The 12500-nt window shown below is 44.1% G+C and overlaps 1 long non-coding RNA gene across 1 annotated transcript in view; it reads right to left on the bottom strand.

Annotated features, from left to right (window-relative positions):
* The window catches only part of LOC135111316 (uncharacterized), a 109801-nt gene that overhangs the window by 23378 nt on the left and 73923 nt on the right, over window positions 1-12500 (bottom strand). Inside the window, exon 2 of the long non-coding RNA XR_010273692.1 lies at window positions 11732-11787. This is a non-coding gene — a long non-coding RNA (uncharacterized LOC135111316). The remainder of the gene's footprint in view (window positions 1-11731; window positions 11788-12500) is intronic.

Genomic DNA, 12500 nt, shown 5'->3' with positions numbered 1-12500 from the left:
TGTACAGGGATATAACAAGGGTGATATCACCGAAACTCTCATAGTAAGTAATCAAGATAGGACAAGAAATAAGGGTTCAAGCTTCATTTATGTTCTTTTTTTCTATACGCTTACGTGGGTGTACTTGTAGTGGGCTGTGGGTCTAGTGTACAACAACTCCGCCTTAGTCTACGCTCAAGAACTAGCAGAGCAACCTTCCACCCACGCCTCAAAATTCAGAGTCCACGTCATACCACCACTCACCCACCACTCCCACGTCCCTTCTGGAGTTCACTGGAGACTGCAGGAACACAAGGACGGGACTGACGTATTACAAGACCCACACACAGACAGGAGCACCAATACCTGGAAACTGTACATATGATATACCCGGGGTCAGAAAAAATCACTGAACAAAAAGATTACTAGTTTTTTTAAGCACAACAATGTGAAGTCTTGTATGATATTCGCTTCACCTTCCGTGTTTTTTTGTTTTTTTTTATTTGTTTGGAAGATACGATTTTTTTTCTAAGTGACATTAACACCAACTTTTTGTTTTCGCTTTTTGTGGCTGGCTTTAACTGATTCCTGAACCCGCTGACGCTTTTTAATTCTGTCGCCGACGTGTCATAATCATATCGGTTTCCTCATACCCAGTTGAAGAATTTAACATTTGCCGCGGATATCACATGACACTCTTTCTTCATTAGTTTGATTACAGCGATAATTTACGTAAGTCTTGCTAAAGTTATCACCTGCCTTTGAAAAAAGAAGAAGAAAAAAAAAAGAGTTATCATTCTCTGTATTATCGTGAACTGTAGGTAGGAAGAGAAAATAAGGAACATGATAATGATATTATATATATATATATATATATATATATATATATATATATATATATATATATATATATATATATATATATATATATATATATATATATATATATATATATATATATATATATTTTATTTTTTTTTTCAATACGGACTTAAGCGCCGTATCTCTATTTTTCAAGAGGCTCTGGTGGAAGTTATCGGAGTTTTCATAATTGCAGTTTAACAGCTCAACAGGCTCTCGTGAAGAATATCGGGAGTATTAAGGCTGTTTCACGATTCTGGTGGTAGTTTAACACGTATAGTAACACTTCAACACATTCTCATGAAAGCTACTGAGATTTTCAAGGGATGTTTACGTGATTCTAGAGAGAGTTTAACGTGGATAGTAGCAGTTTAACAGATTCTCGTGAAGGTTTTTGAGATCTTCAGGGATGTTTGCACCATTCTAGTGATATTTTGATAAAATTCTGCATTGTCAGAAAAGAGTAAAAAAAAAAAAAAGTAAAAAAAGACATGAGAACCCGACTAATAATTCCTGTAGCCTTTGAAAATAGTCTTAATGAGAGGACAAGGCATTTCAAAACACGTGCTGTGATCATAACTCTGAGGCATACATAAAAACTTACATTACAAAGTGACTTGGGGCAAAAAAAAAAAAAAAAAAGTGATGGCCAAACAAACCCACTTGACAAAGAAGAGAATATGTTCATCGTAAAAAAAAAAAAAAAAAATAAAAAAAATTACGATATTTTTTCTGATGATTCATGACACTGTTTGATTTGATCTAATACGCGTGAGAGCTGCCTCCCTCCTCGTCACCTTCAGGAGGAAAAACGGGGTGAGAGAGAGAGAGAGAGAGAGAGAGAGAGAGAGAGAGAGAGAGAGAGAGAGAGAGAGAGAGAGAGAGAGAGAGAGAGAGAGAGAGAGAGAGAGAGAGAGATGTGATACGTTATGTTACCTGCCCCAGGGAGCTTAGGTGCGGACGAAGCCAAAGGAACATGAAGAAAGAACAAACAGAAGTAGACTCCTTGGTCCTTACGAGGCTGTTCGTAGGGACTATAATAATGTAAAGGAGATGACTTGAAAAATATCAAGGAAAGACCTGTAAGAAAAAAAAAAAAGAAAAGTAGAACGAAATAGATAATAATTTTTTTTTTCTCTTTTCCTCTTCCTTTTCTTTTTCCTCCTCCTCTTCCTACATTTCTTATTTATACTGCGTCTTATATTTATCATTCATCCCCTCTATCTCAATTTATTATCTTCTATCCCTCGTTTCATTCTTCATCTCTCATTTACGATCATGTTTCCTTCACTTTAGGTCAGGTAGCATAACTTATCACAATCAACCTCATTAGGGCCAACAAGTCTTCTGCTGGATGTTTCTCCTCCTCCTCCTCCTCCTCCTCCTCCTCCTCCTCCTCCTCCTCCTCCTCCTCCTCCTCCTTCTGACATTAAAAACATCACATTCTTCAGTTATATTTCAGTATTTTTTCTCCTTCCACGTGCTTCAGTCCAGCCTCTGCTCGCGACCTTCACTAACATTCCTGATCTGTGATAGGAAAAGGTACGAGTATTTCCATCCCCGTCCAGCAAGGCAATTACGAGGTCCGGCAGGTGCACAGGTCTCTCTCTCTCTCTCTCTCTCTCTCTCTCTCTCTCTCTCTCTCTCTCTCTCTCTCTCTCTCTCTCTCTCTTAGTTACTACTTATTCGTATATACTTCTCATTCTCTTCTCTCTTTTTTTCTCTCTCTTTTTTTTTAGTTCACACACACACACACACACACACACACACACACACACACACACACACACACACACACACACAAACAGACACACCCACACACACCCACACACACACACACACACACACACACACACACACACACCACAGGAACCACAGTACATAGTTTCGTAACTCGAGGTATGTGTGTGTGTGTGTGTGTGTGTGCCCTCCTCTACACGGCCATGGGTTCGAGTGGCTGGTAACAATGGGGCGCTGGGGAAAGGAGGGTGGAGAAACATAGGTACAACTCTCTTCCTCTCTTCTCCTCTTCTTTCCCCAGGGTACAGCAGTTACTTCACGACGAATGGAATTGTGGGAACGCTCCTAAACACACACACACACACACACACACACACACACACACACACACACACACACACACACACACACACAAGTACGCGTATTTTCATGAGTCCGCATCAAGTTAACCTTCAGAAGTTTCCAGAAGACACATTAAGCGACACATTCACGGCTGACACCTCGAACTTGATCCAGTCACTAGCTGTTAGTCAGCATAGAGTAAATAACGTTATAATCATAGGGATGAGTAACTGGAGGTGATTCTGAGCTCTCATCTTTACAAGGAGTATCATCGTGAACTTTACATAATTTTCTGATATCTAGAATGATACAAAAGCGACAATGAGAGGGATGAGTAACCAGAGATGATTTTCAAGTTATAATCCTATTTTGATATCTATAATGTAACAAAAGCTACAATTACAGTGATGAGTATCTTGAGATGATATTTAACCCTCACCCTGACAGACAGCATCATCGTGAGCTTAACATAACCCTTTTGTGATATATAGAAAGAAATAGGCACTACAATAATAGGGATGAGTAACCAGAGATGACTTTTAACCTCTTCACTGTGAGCCTAATATTTTCACTGCTATTTGTCACATCTTTCCTTAATTACCAACCACTCTGAGGCATCTTTCCTTGTTCTGTAACTACCTCCACGCATTGCAGTGACAAAAAATTACAAAATCTATTCATTTTCTTTATTCCTTTCTTTCTTGTAGATGCTAATAAGGATTCCATACATTGCTTTCAGTGATGTGAATTGTTGCATATCGCAGTGAAGTGTTTAATGTATTCTTTTTTAATATAAAGAATGAAAATTAATTGATCCCGTGCTACTGAAGGAGTTAAGAGTCTAGTGTCCAATGCTGTCCCGTCCACTGCACTGCTCTACACTGGTGGTGACGCAACATGCAGATCAGAAATATGCATGCGATTGGGAAACTGATCATTCTATAACCTTTCTGTGATATCTGGATGAAATGAAACTGATCCCGTGGTACTGAGGGGCTTGAGAGTTTCTGTGTCCTATGCTCTCTATTTAAGTTCACGAAGCATACAGATCAACACAAGCATGCGGGTGGAAATTGACCATTCTATAACCTTTTCGTTTTTGCCGTCCAGTAAAAGCAGAATGGTAAGTGATATCATGGTTGGAAGAATGTCAAAAGGAAGTGTTTGGTGTCGGGAAGCAGTAGTGATGGTAAATATATGTACGTCTGTGCCTCGTGGCCTTGTCCGTGGCGTGGCTATAATGTCTTGCTGGGTGTCAACTGCATCTAGGCAAGGTCATCTTTGTGTGCAACAGGCAGACAGACAGATAGACAGACAGACAGCCTTCCTTCCTATAGCCTGGGAGGGAGTGGGTGTGGGCGGCTCTCCTCGTGCCCTGAGGCGGTATCCTTGGACCTCGGCTTGCCTTTCTTACATACACTGATTTCTACACGCTAAAATGCCAGCCAATATTATGTTCAGATATATTAAGTGTCTTGCTTTGCTCTGTCTTCTTGATGTATTCTTCCGCACTACATCTGTCTCCTGAGCAGGCCACGGGACTAATTCCTCTTGTTCTCTTCTTCGTTGTCTTCAGCTTTATTTTTTACATCGCATCGCTGTTTCTTGCAACTCTTTTCCATCTATCCATCTCTCTTGTATTCTGTTCCCTCAAGCTCTTTTCCCGTATGTCATCTGCATTGTGATTCCTCCATCGGAACTTCAGTCGCTCACTTCCTCTTCTTCCGTCTACCTCCCCGTTCATAACCGTCCTACACATATGACCTCCTCGCATCACATGGCCAGGCAACAATAGTCTTCTTCTCTGTACTTTCTTGCATCCCATAAGGGTGATAATCGTCCTCGTATAACGTTTTTAATTTATCATCGAGGGCACGTCTAATAAAAAATTAACGCATTTGTTATAAGTGTCAATTATCTCTGGGTTTAAAATCGCTTGATGATATGATTCCAATACGATTTTTTCCTCATTCACTGCAGAAGAGTGCATTTACCAGTGTGCTGTTCGCTAACTATGGATTCGTCTCTTTAGTATTTCCGTCGAGTTTGCCATGCCTCACTTTGCAAGAATAAGTGGGAAATCGTCACCCGTTAGAAACACAAGTGAGTGGTGATTTCTTCCCAGGCGAGAGTGAGAGTGGTACGAGCACCGCGTGGCAAGTGAGAGTGGTGTCTCCTTTCGTGAGGTGATTGTGGTATGTTGCGGGGGTCGACAAGCCCTGCCTGCCCCGCCCCGCCCGCAGCCTTCTCACGCTCACAGGGAGGAGGGGCGAGGGAGACATGTTCTTTGTGTGTGTGTGTGTGTGTGTGTGTGTGTGTGTTATACAAACATTACTTTGTTCATGCCTACTTCTTTTTCACCTAAATAGAAGTTAAGCTGAGGATGCTTAAAATCACACCACCACCAACACCACCACCACTATCACTATCACCACCACCACCACCACCACCACCGGTCCACCACAGCTTGGCCTCGCCTTCACCCTTCCACCCAACCCCTCCCGGACACAGCTCCCGCCCCAGGCTGCGCCCCGCCCTACACACAGCCACCCTTTGTTGTGATGCAACGCCCATCGCCCCGCGGCACCGTTATGCTGTGGACGGGATTTCCTGGAGCGCATTCCCCCTCTCCCGGTGCTTGGAGGAGGCGGGGAAGGAGGTGTTGCGGTGGCCTTCAGGAGGTCTTGGGCAATGGGCGCCGCAGGGGATTGATGGTGGTGACTAAGTGACGGTTAATCATCACTGGCTGGACTTGAGTGAGGGTCTTGTTGTGTGTGTTGTTGTGCTTGCTTTAATCAAAGAGTAACCTAACCTAACCTAACCTAACCTAACCTAACCTAACCTAACCTAATCTAACGTAACCTAACTTAACCTAATCAGATCAATGAATAATTCAATCAGTCAATCAGGAATTCATCGTCAATCAGTTTGTCAGTCAGAAGGTCAATAAATCAGTCAGTCAGTCAGTCAGTTAGTCAATCAAACAGTCTAGGCAATCAATGTTAAACGATCATTCAGTTAACCAGTGAGAGAACTTCTACTTTAGTGTATGCTTGTATGTGTGTGTGTGTATGTGTGTGTGTGTGTGTGTTTATGCACGCGCGCATGTGACCTCACTTTCCGTAACCTGCCTCTGTAAGCTTCACACGCTCCTTGTCCCTTATCACTGAGCATCAGTGATAAAGCTAAAGTAAAAGAACGGAAACGTTATTATTCTCTCCTCGGCGTCGTCTTCCTTCTGGTCGACCTCCCACATTGGTTGGCAGGACTACATTAAAAACCAGGAACTTTCGCCCCATAAAGCAAATGGTAATTACACACTGATTCATAGAATCCTTGAAGACAGTTTCACACCTTGACGGTCATTCGGCTCGGTTACAACTAACTATTTTGTCCCTGTAATTAAACACCATATCAAGGAGTAATTAGGGATCTTCACCTCACGCTCTTACCTCGTTAACCTCCGTTTCTTAAAATGAAATGTTCGATAACTCGCGCTCTAATTATTCCTTTCAAGACTCGGCGCCCGCAGGGTCCGGCGACTCAGTGGCGGCGAGGAACTCTGGAGTTGCTTTGCGATGGGCGCAGGGGATAGAATGGTAATGGTGAATTGCTGTTATCTTTCATTAGTCTTCCTGAGGTTAATAAAAGAAGTACTTGATAAACAAAGGGATATGCTGATCTTAGTTGAGGGTATCTCGACTGTAGTTAAAAAAAAATAGTGGAAACAGACATGACATGTCATACGTTTAATAAATGGACAATTATCTTCGTATTCTTAAAGGTTTCAAAGTCTTATCTCGGTTGCTTTTAACAGGCTGTAGTGGAGGCTATTATAGGTTTCATTTTTTTAAATTAATTTAATTATAGTTTAACAAGGATTCTACATGATCAATTAAAAATCCATGAGAACCCAACTAATTATCTCAGTGGACTCTGAGGAATGGTCTTTATGAAAGTTCCAAGCGTTTCAGAGTACGGGCGTAGGCACTGAAGAACGCTGTCTTGTCTTCGCCTTCCGTGGCGGCATTAGATCTACTGTTGGTACACAGGAAATTCGCGCTATCGAGGAACAAGAAATATGGGAGAACCATGCAGCTTCTTAACAATGTACCCTCTAGGTTGTAAAGGCTCTTTTTTTACCGGAAAACTCACAGGGTGGTTTAGAAATCGACCCTGCTTATTTTTTATGCTCGCCGCCGGCAGGGTGGGGCTTAGGAGGAAGTCACGGTTGGTGTGTGTTTCGCCGGTGGTAACTGCAACACTTGCCTGAGGGTGTTGTGTTTTCTTCCGGTTCCTTTGTTTCTTATAGGGAAGGGAGAGTGCACGTGGAACTCAATACAAACCTGCTTGTGCCATTCCTGTGTGGTGTGGGAAGAGGGATCAGTAAACAATGCGACGCAAAGCCTTGAGAGACGCAAAAAGCTGAGCGCATCATGATTTACTAGGCCCAAGTCACGTGCGATCCCTATCCAGCACCACGCAGCCGCATCAACTTCGTGTGTTTACATAAGCGCAAAAAGAGTAAACCAAATTTATGGGATGTGCTTTTTTTGGTGCGAGGTTAATGTGGATGCTTATGATGGTTTGACGTGAGCTGAAGATGCTTAAAGGATGCTGCGGCGTGGAGGGCGAGGAGAGGGAGGCTCAGGCTGGGGAGCCAAGAAATGAAGATTTGCCGCTAGGAGGACTCGGAGCAACACGGCCAGTCGCCTCCGTCACGACCCGCTGTTACGGCACTCGCTCACTCACTCACTCACGTCCGGCAGTTAGGGAAAGCAAAACTGGATCACCTTCAGCACACATCCCTATGAATCCTCCTGTAGCAGTTGCAGAGGACAGTGGTTACGATGACTGGCCAAGATTCTGCCCTCCAGGTGTAGATGTAGGTGAGAAGCTTTCGTCTTTCTAGTGGTGTAACTCCCTAGGTGGTTCTTCACTCCTGTACAGGTTTTCTCCTTGGACTATTTTCTCAAACATTACTCCGTAATGGAAGTTAGTGGAATTTCCAAGGAAGTTTTCTTGTTCCTACTGATAGTTTAACGCGAATAGGGAAAAAACAGCCATGGTAAATTAATTACTTCTACAATCATCTTTAAGGTCTTTGACAATCGTTATAATGAGTCTAAAGTGTGTGTAGTTCACATTTTCTATTATTTCCTTTTGTCATGATGCTTTGTTGTGAGCAGAGTTGATGAGAATTAAAAGTTCCTAAGTAGCTTCTTTTATGCTGGTATCTGAATATTGATTCTTATATTTCCTCAGTTATTTTCTAGTGTATTTTTAGAACTTGCTTCCCAAAATTGATGTATTACCTTCTTAGTATATACTTTCTATTAAATATTATTTTTTGCAATGTTGTCTTTCCTATTTTCTCTATAAGGATGTTGATGTTCTTTTCTCGTTTGCCTTAAACGAGTATACACTTGTCTCGGACCCGCCTTTAATATTCAGTCCCGAACACACACACACACACGTCCTCTGTGGAGTCGACCTTCAAAGAACCACCCACGAAACTAAACCCAGTACCTAAAACTAATCATTAACTGTCTCGCACCATGAACACGCCAGGAAGCAAGCCACTTGGATAACCAGGTGCATCCAAAAATAGTGCACTACTGTCAGAGTCCTCGCAAGGATGCCCTGGCGCTGAGTCCCGAGGTGGACGAGGTTAGTGGGCGTGGAGGGCAAGACCGCCATCACCTCAGACAAGTCGACTGGCCGGTCTCGCCCCTCAGAACATCTGGCTTTGTTTGAGCGATGCGTGGGGCCTTGGAGGACTCACGCTGCCTGCCCTCTTGACCTGCATTGTGGTGTGAAGGGACAGGACAGCACGCGGCAGGAAGGAAGTAATGGGCGGCTGGAGGAGCAAGTCGTGGTGTCTGGGTTGAGGCTCACAAAGGTGCCGCTAACAGTTTATCTCCGTGACTAGTGTTGATATTTGCCGTCATAACTTATCCTCTCACCTTGTTTCACGTTTATCAGTTTAAGTTTACTAAGATAATCCGGTGTTGCCACGCCTTGTTTCGAGTATGTCGCTCCTCATTAAAGGTCTTCGCTTTCTGAATAATTTCCCTGTGTTCTGCATTGATCTTGACAATAAAGCTCCAAACACTCTAAACATGGACTTCTTGTTGACGGGCAGGTAGAAGCATTACTCAGCTCAGTGGTTTTCCGGCAGGTTTGGGGCGGCTCCAAAAAGCTTTCCAGTGACCATGGGACATCTCAGTGCAGACGACTTTCATCAGGGGTCTTGAGGCGCGGCACACACACAATGCGCTGACCCTAATAGTCAGTAGGGACTCGCGGACAGGACACCGTAGCATAACGAGGCCGTGTTGGCGTGCTTCATGTTTCAAGGTGTGATACTGGATGCGTGACCGAGCCTTCGCGTCGCAAATATTCACGCATGTCACCTTTGATGACATGCTAAAACTCAAGGTTAGGCGAAACAAAAGCGAAATCCAATATATATCATCTGTGCTCTCTCGGATGTTACGCATTTTCGTTACGCGGATCCGTCTATAATGGCGTTTTTTTTTTTTTTTTTTTGCGCGCGCGACAGAATTTCGTTCGCGTATTTGTGTCCGACTCACGGATGCGTTTTGCAGTAAGTCTTAAAGGTAGTGTAGCGTGCGTGTACCAGTGGCTTGCACGGACCGTTATTGACAGTTGTTCATAGCGCTACGTTGGCATCCTCTTCCTGGTCCTGGCATCTCCCCCACGACGGCCGGAGCCCATCCCTCTGCCACCACCACGCATACCAGACACCCGGACCACACAAAAAACACGCCTAAAAACTGTGACGGTGAAGGCATTCTGTTGAGGTGCAAGGTAGGCCCGAGTATTTAACGGCATTAGAAGTATTTCCATGCCCGTGTTAGTGATGGTAGTGGTGGTGGTGGTGGTATACCCAGTGGCCAATGTGAGGCAGATGTTCCTCTAGTTAGTAGTGGAAAACCAGCGGCGGCGGCTGTTCCAAGTTGTAGATGTCGCAGCGAAATCTGTTGTTGTTGTTTTTTCTTTCTTTTTGTGTATTAGGGAATCTGACCAAAGTAACAGAAATTAAAAATAAAGATTGTAGCTTGATATACCGAAAAAAAAAGATAAATAAAGAGAGAACCCAAAACATTGATCGGTCTTCTTCCGAGACCGGCACGAGTAAGGACAACCTTGGCTGAAGGTCACTCATTACCTCATTACCGCGCCCGTGAGCTGATCCACAACTGTCACGATACGCAGATCATTACCTTGAACTTGCAAGCAACACTCAGTCGTCCCCGCCCACTTGCCTCATGCCTGGAGAGCCTAAGTTTATTGAACGCCACGTCCCACACACCTTCCTCTTGAAGGAGCACCACACAAGGTTAGTGTTGACCTTCGCACAGTGTCTAGCAGGCCTGTTACTAACCCGTTGGAGGAGTAGGGATCAATAATATATTTTTTTAAATGCTTGAGACTTTTATGAACAATTTTGAAAGCCTATAGAGATGAATAATGGGACTTTCGTAGGTGTTCTTACTATTAATGCTGTACAGTCCTTGCTTAACCACTACTAGACTCATGAAAACATTCCTGAAAAAAAAAATGAAGTAACTTCCAGTGGAGCCTGTTGGTCTTTTGATTGCTACTGGACGTATGACACTCGTTTTTAGGGTAACTTACACGATTTTACGGAGGAAAAATACAACTACAGCAGGCAAAAGATTTAAACACTGAATAATTTCCCTTACTCTCAACAGTGTTTTACGAAATTTAACAATCTAACCTTTCACATGATCATCTTATCAAGCTTCAAGAGAGACAGAAGCCAAAGAAGTCGAAGGGTTAATGGTCGTTGAGATAAGACGGCCAAGTGCTTAAGAATGCGATCCAGGGTCACATTCACCACTCGGGGCGGAGACGTCGGTGTCCCTATGGGTGCGGTGTCAAGGTGAGCCTCTCTAGCAGCCTATAGAAAGGAAGGGTGTGTAGGCTGCGGCTCTTAATAAAATGATGCTCCCATGACCCGCTAGGAGAGAAGGCAGTTAAATGTCAGCGGGTTCAGATGTTTCTACTCGTTCTGTATTGTATATTACTGGAAAAATGTGTGTGTGGGTTCGTGTTTATACATAGTGCTTCTCTCTCTCTCTCTCTCTCTCTCTCTCTCTCTCTCTCTCTCTCTCTCTCTCTCTCTCTCTCTCTCTCTCTCTCTCTCTGACACATACACACACACACACACACACACACACACAAAGTGCAGATGAACTCATACGTATTGATCTATCTACTGATCTGTAATTAAAGTATCCATTTATTCATTAGTGTATCTACATTCCAACTCAGGGCTTTCCACTCATCTTTCCCTGCAATCCTCTCTCGCTATCTATGTGCCTATCGCGCCATCCTTGCCTCAGTCAGTAGCAGTGAATCCGTGAGCGCTGAGCAGGACAGGTCCAGCCCGGTCGGCCACGCGACGCACGCTGGAGGACGTCAAGCGGCCTAACCTTTGCCCGGACGCCCAGAGGTGAGGCGAGAGGTGCGGCGGGAAGCCCACGCCCATGACGGAGGGTCTTCCTGCCCCAAACATGAGCAAGGTGGCGCCGAGAAGACTAGAACCACGCCCTCAGAGGCACATAGTGTTTCTTCCCTCCCTCTCTCTCCCTCCCCTTGCCTCGCGCACTGTACGCGTGTCTTCTCAGCAACACTGGTGGACCAAGGGTGAACACACAGCGCACACCCACTGCCCTTACAAGGCTTCCGGCACACACCCCGCACACCCGCGATTAACAAAGAAAGAAAAAAAAAATCTGTGAACTTGCAACGTTACCTGTGGACGGGAAGCAGGATACACGCGCACCTGAGGAAGTGGAGTCCCGACCCTCGCTGAAAAGACAGACATTGCTTGATTAACTGATGCAGTGACGTCACGTGGCGCCGCTAAGTAATAAAGATCGAAATTACATCTTAATTATTGAGAATGAGAAAGTAAATTGGAATCTGACATTTGTGTGATCTATGAGGGAAAAAAATAATTAATCAATGTGTAAAGTAAAATATTTCCAGTTATGTTGCAAGGTATTCAGGTGACAAAGAAAGGAAATCTGACTTTGCTTCTTTGTCTTTCAGTCAGTCAGTCGGACCGTCTGTGTTTGCGTTTGTATGTTTATGTCTGTCTGTACGTCTGCCTATTTTTCTGTTTGTTTTTTGCCCTCTGTGACTGCCTGCCTGCCTGTCTTTCTGTCTGTCCGTCTGTCTGTCCGTCTGTCCGTCTGCCTGTCCGTCTGTCCGTCTGTCTGTCCGTCTGTATGTCTGTCTGTCTGTCTGTCTGTCTGTCTGTCTGTCTCTCTCTCTCTCTCTCTCTCTCTCTCTCTCTCTCTCTCTCTCTCTCTCTCTCTCTCTCTCTCTCTCTCTCTCTCTCTCTCTCTCTCTCTCTCTCTCTCTCTCTCACTTACATCAACTAACGCTTCGCTGTGCACGACTGGACGAGGCAGGAAAAAAAAAGCTTCACACTCATCTGATAATAACGTCTATAGAGGTTCATGATATCACGGCATGACGCGGGAGGAACTTCCTTACACTGGTTGTTTCTTGTTTTT

This window comes from Scylla paramamosain, chromosome 21 (genome assembly GCF_035594125.1).
Source record: "Scylla paramamosain isolate STU-SP2022 chromosome 21, ASM3559412v1, whole genome shotgun sequence".
Lineage (NCBI taxonomy): Eukaryota > Metazoa > Arthropoda > Malacostraca > Decapoda > Portunidae > Scylla > Scylla paramamosain.
The sequence above is the reverse complement of the archived record's forward strand: the minus strand, read 5'-3'. Positions and strand labels throughout refer to the sequence as shown.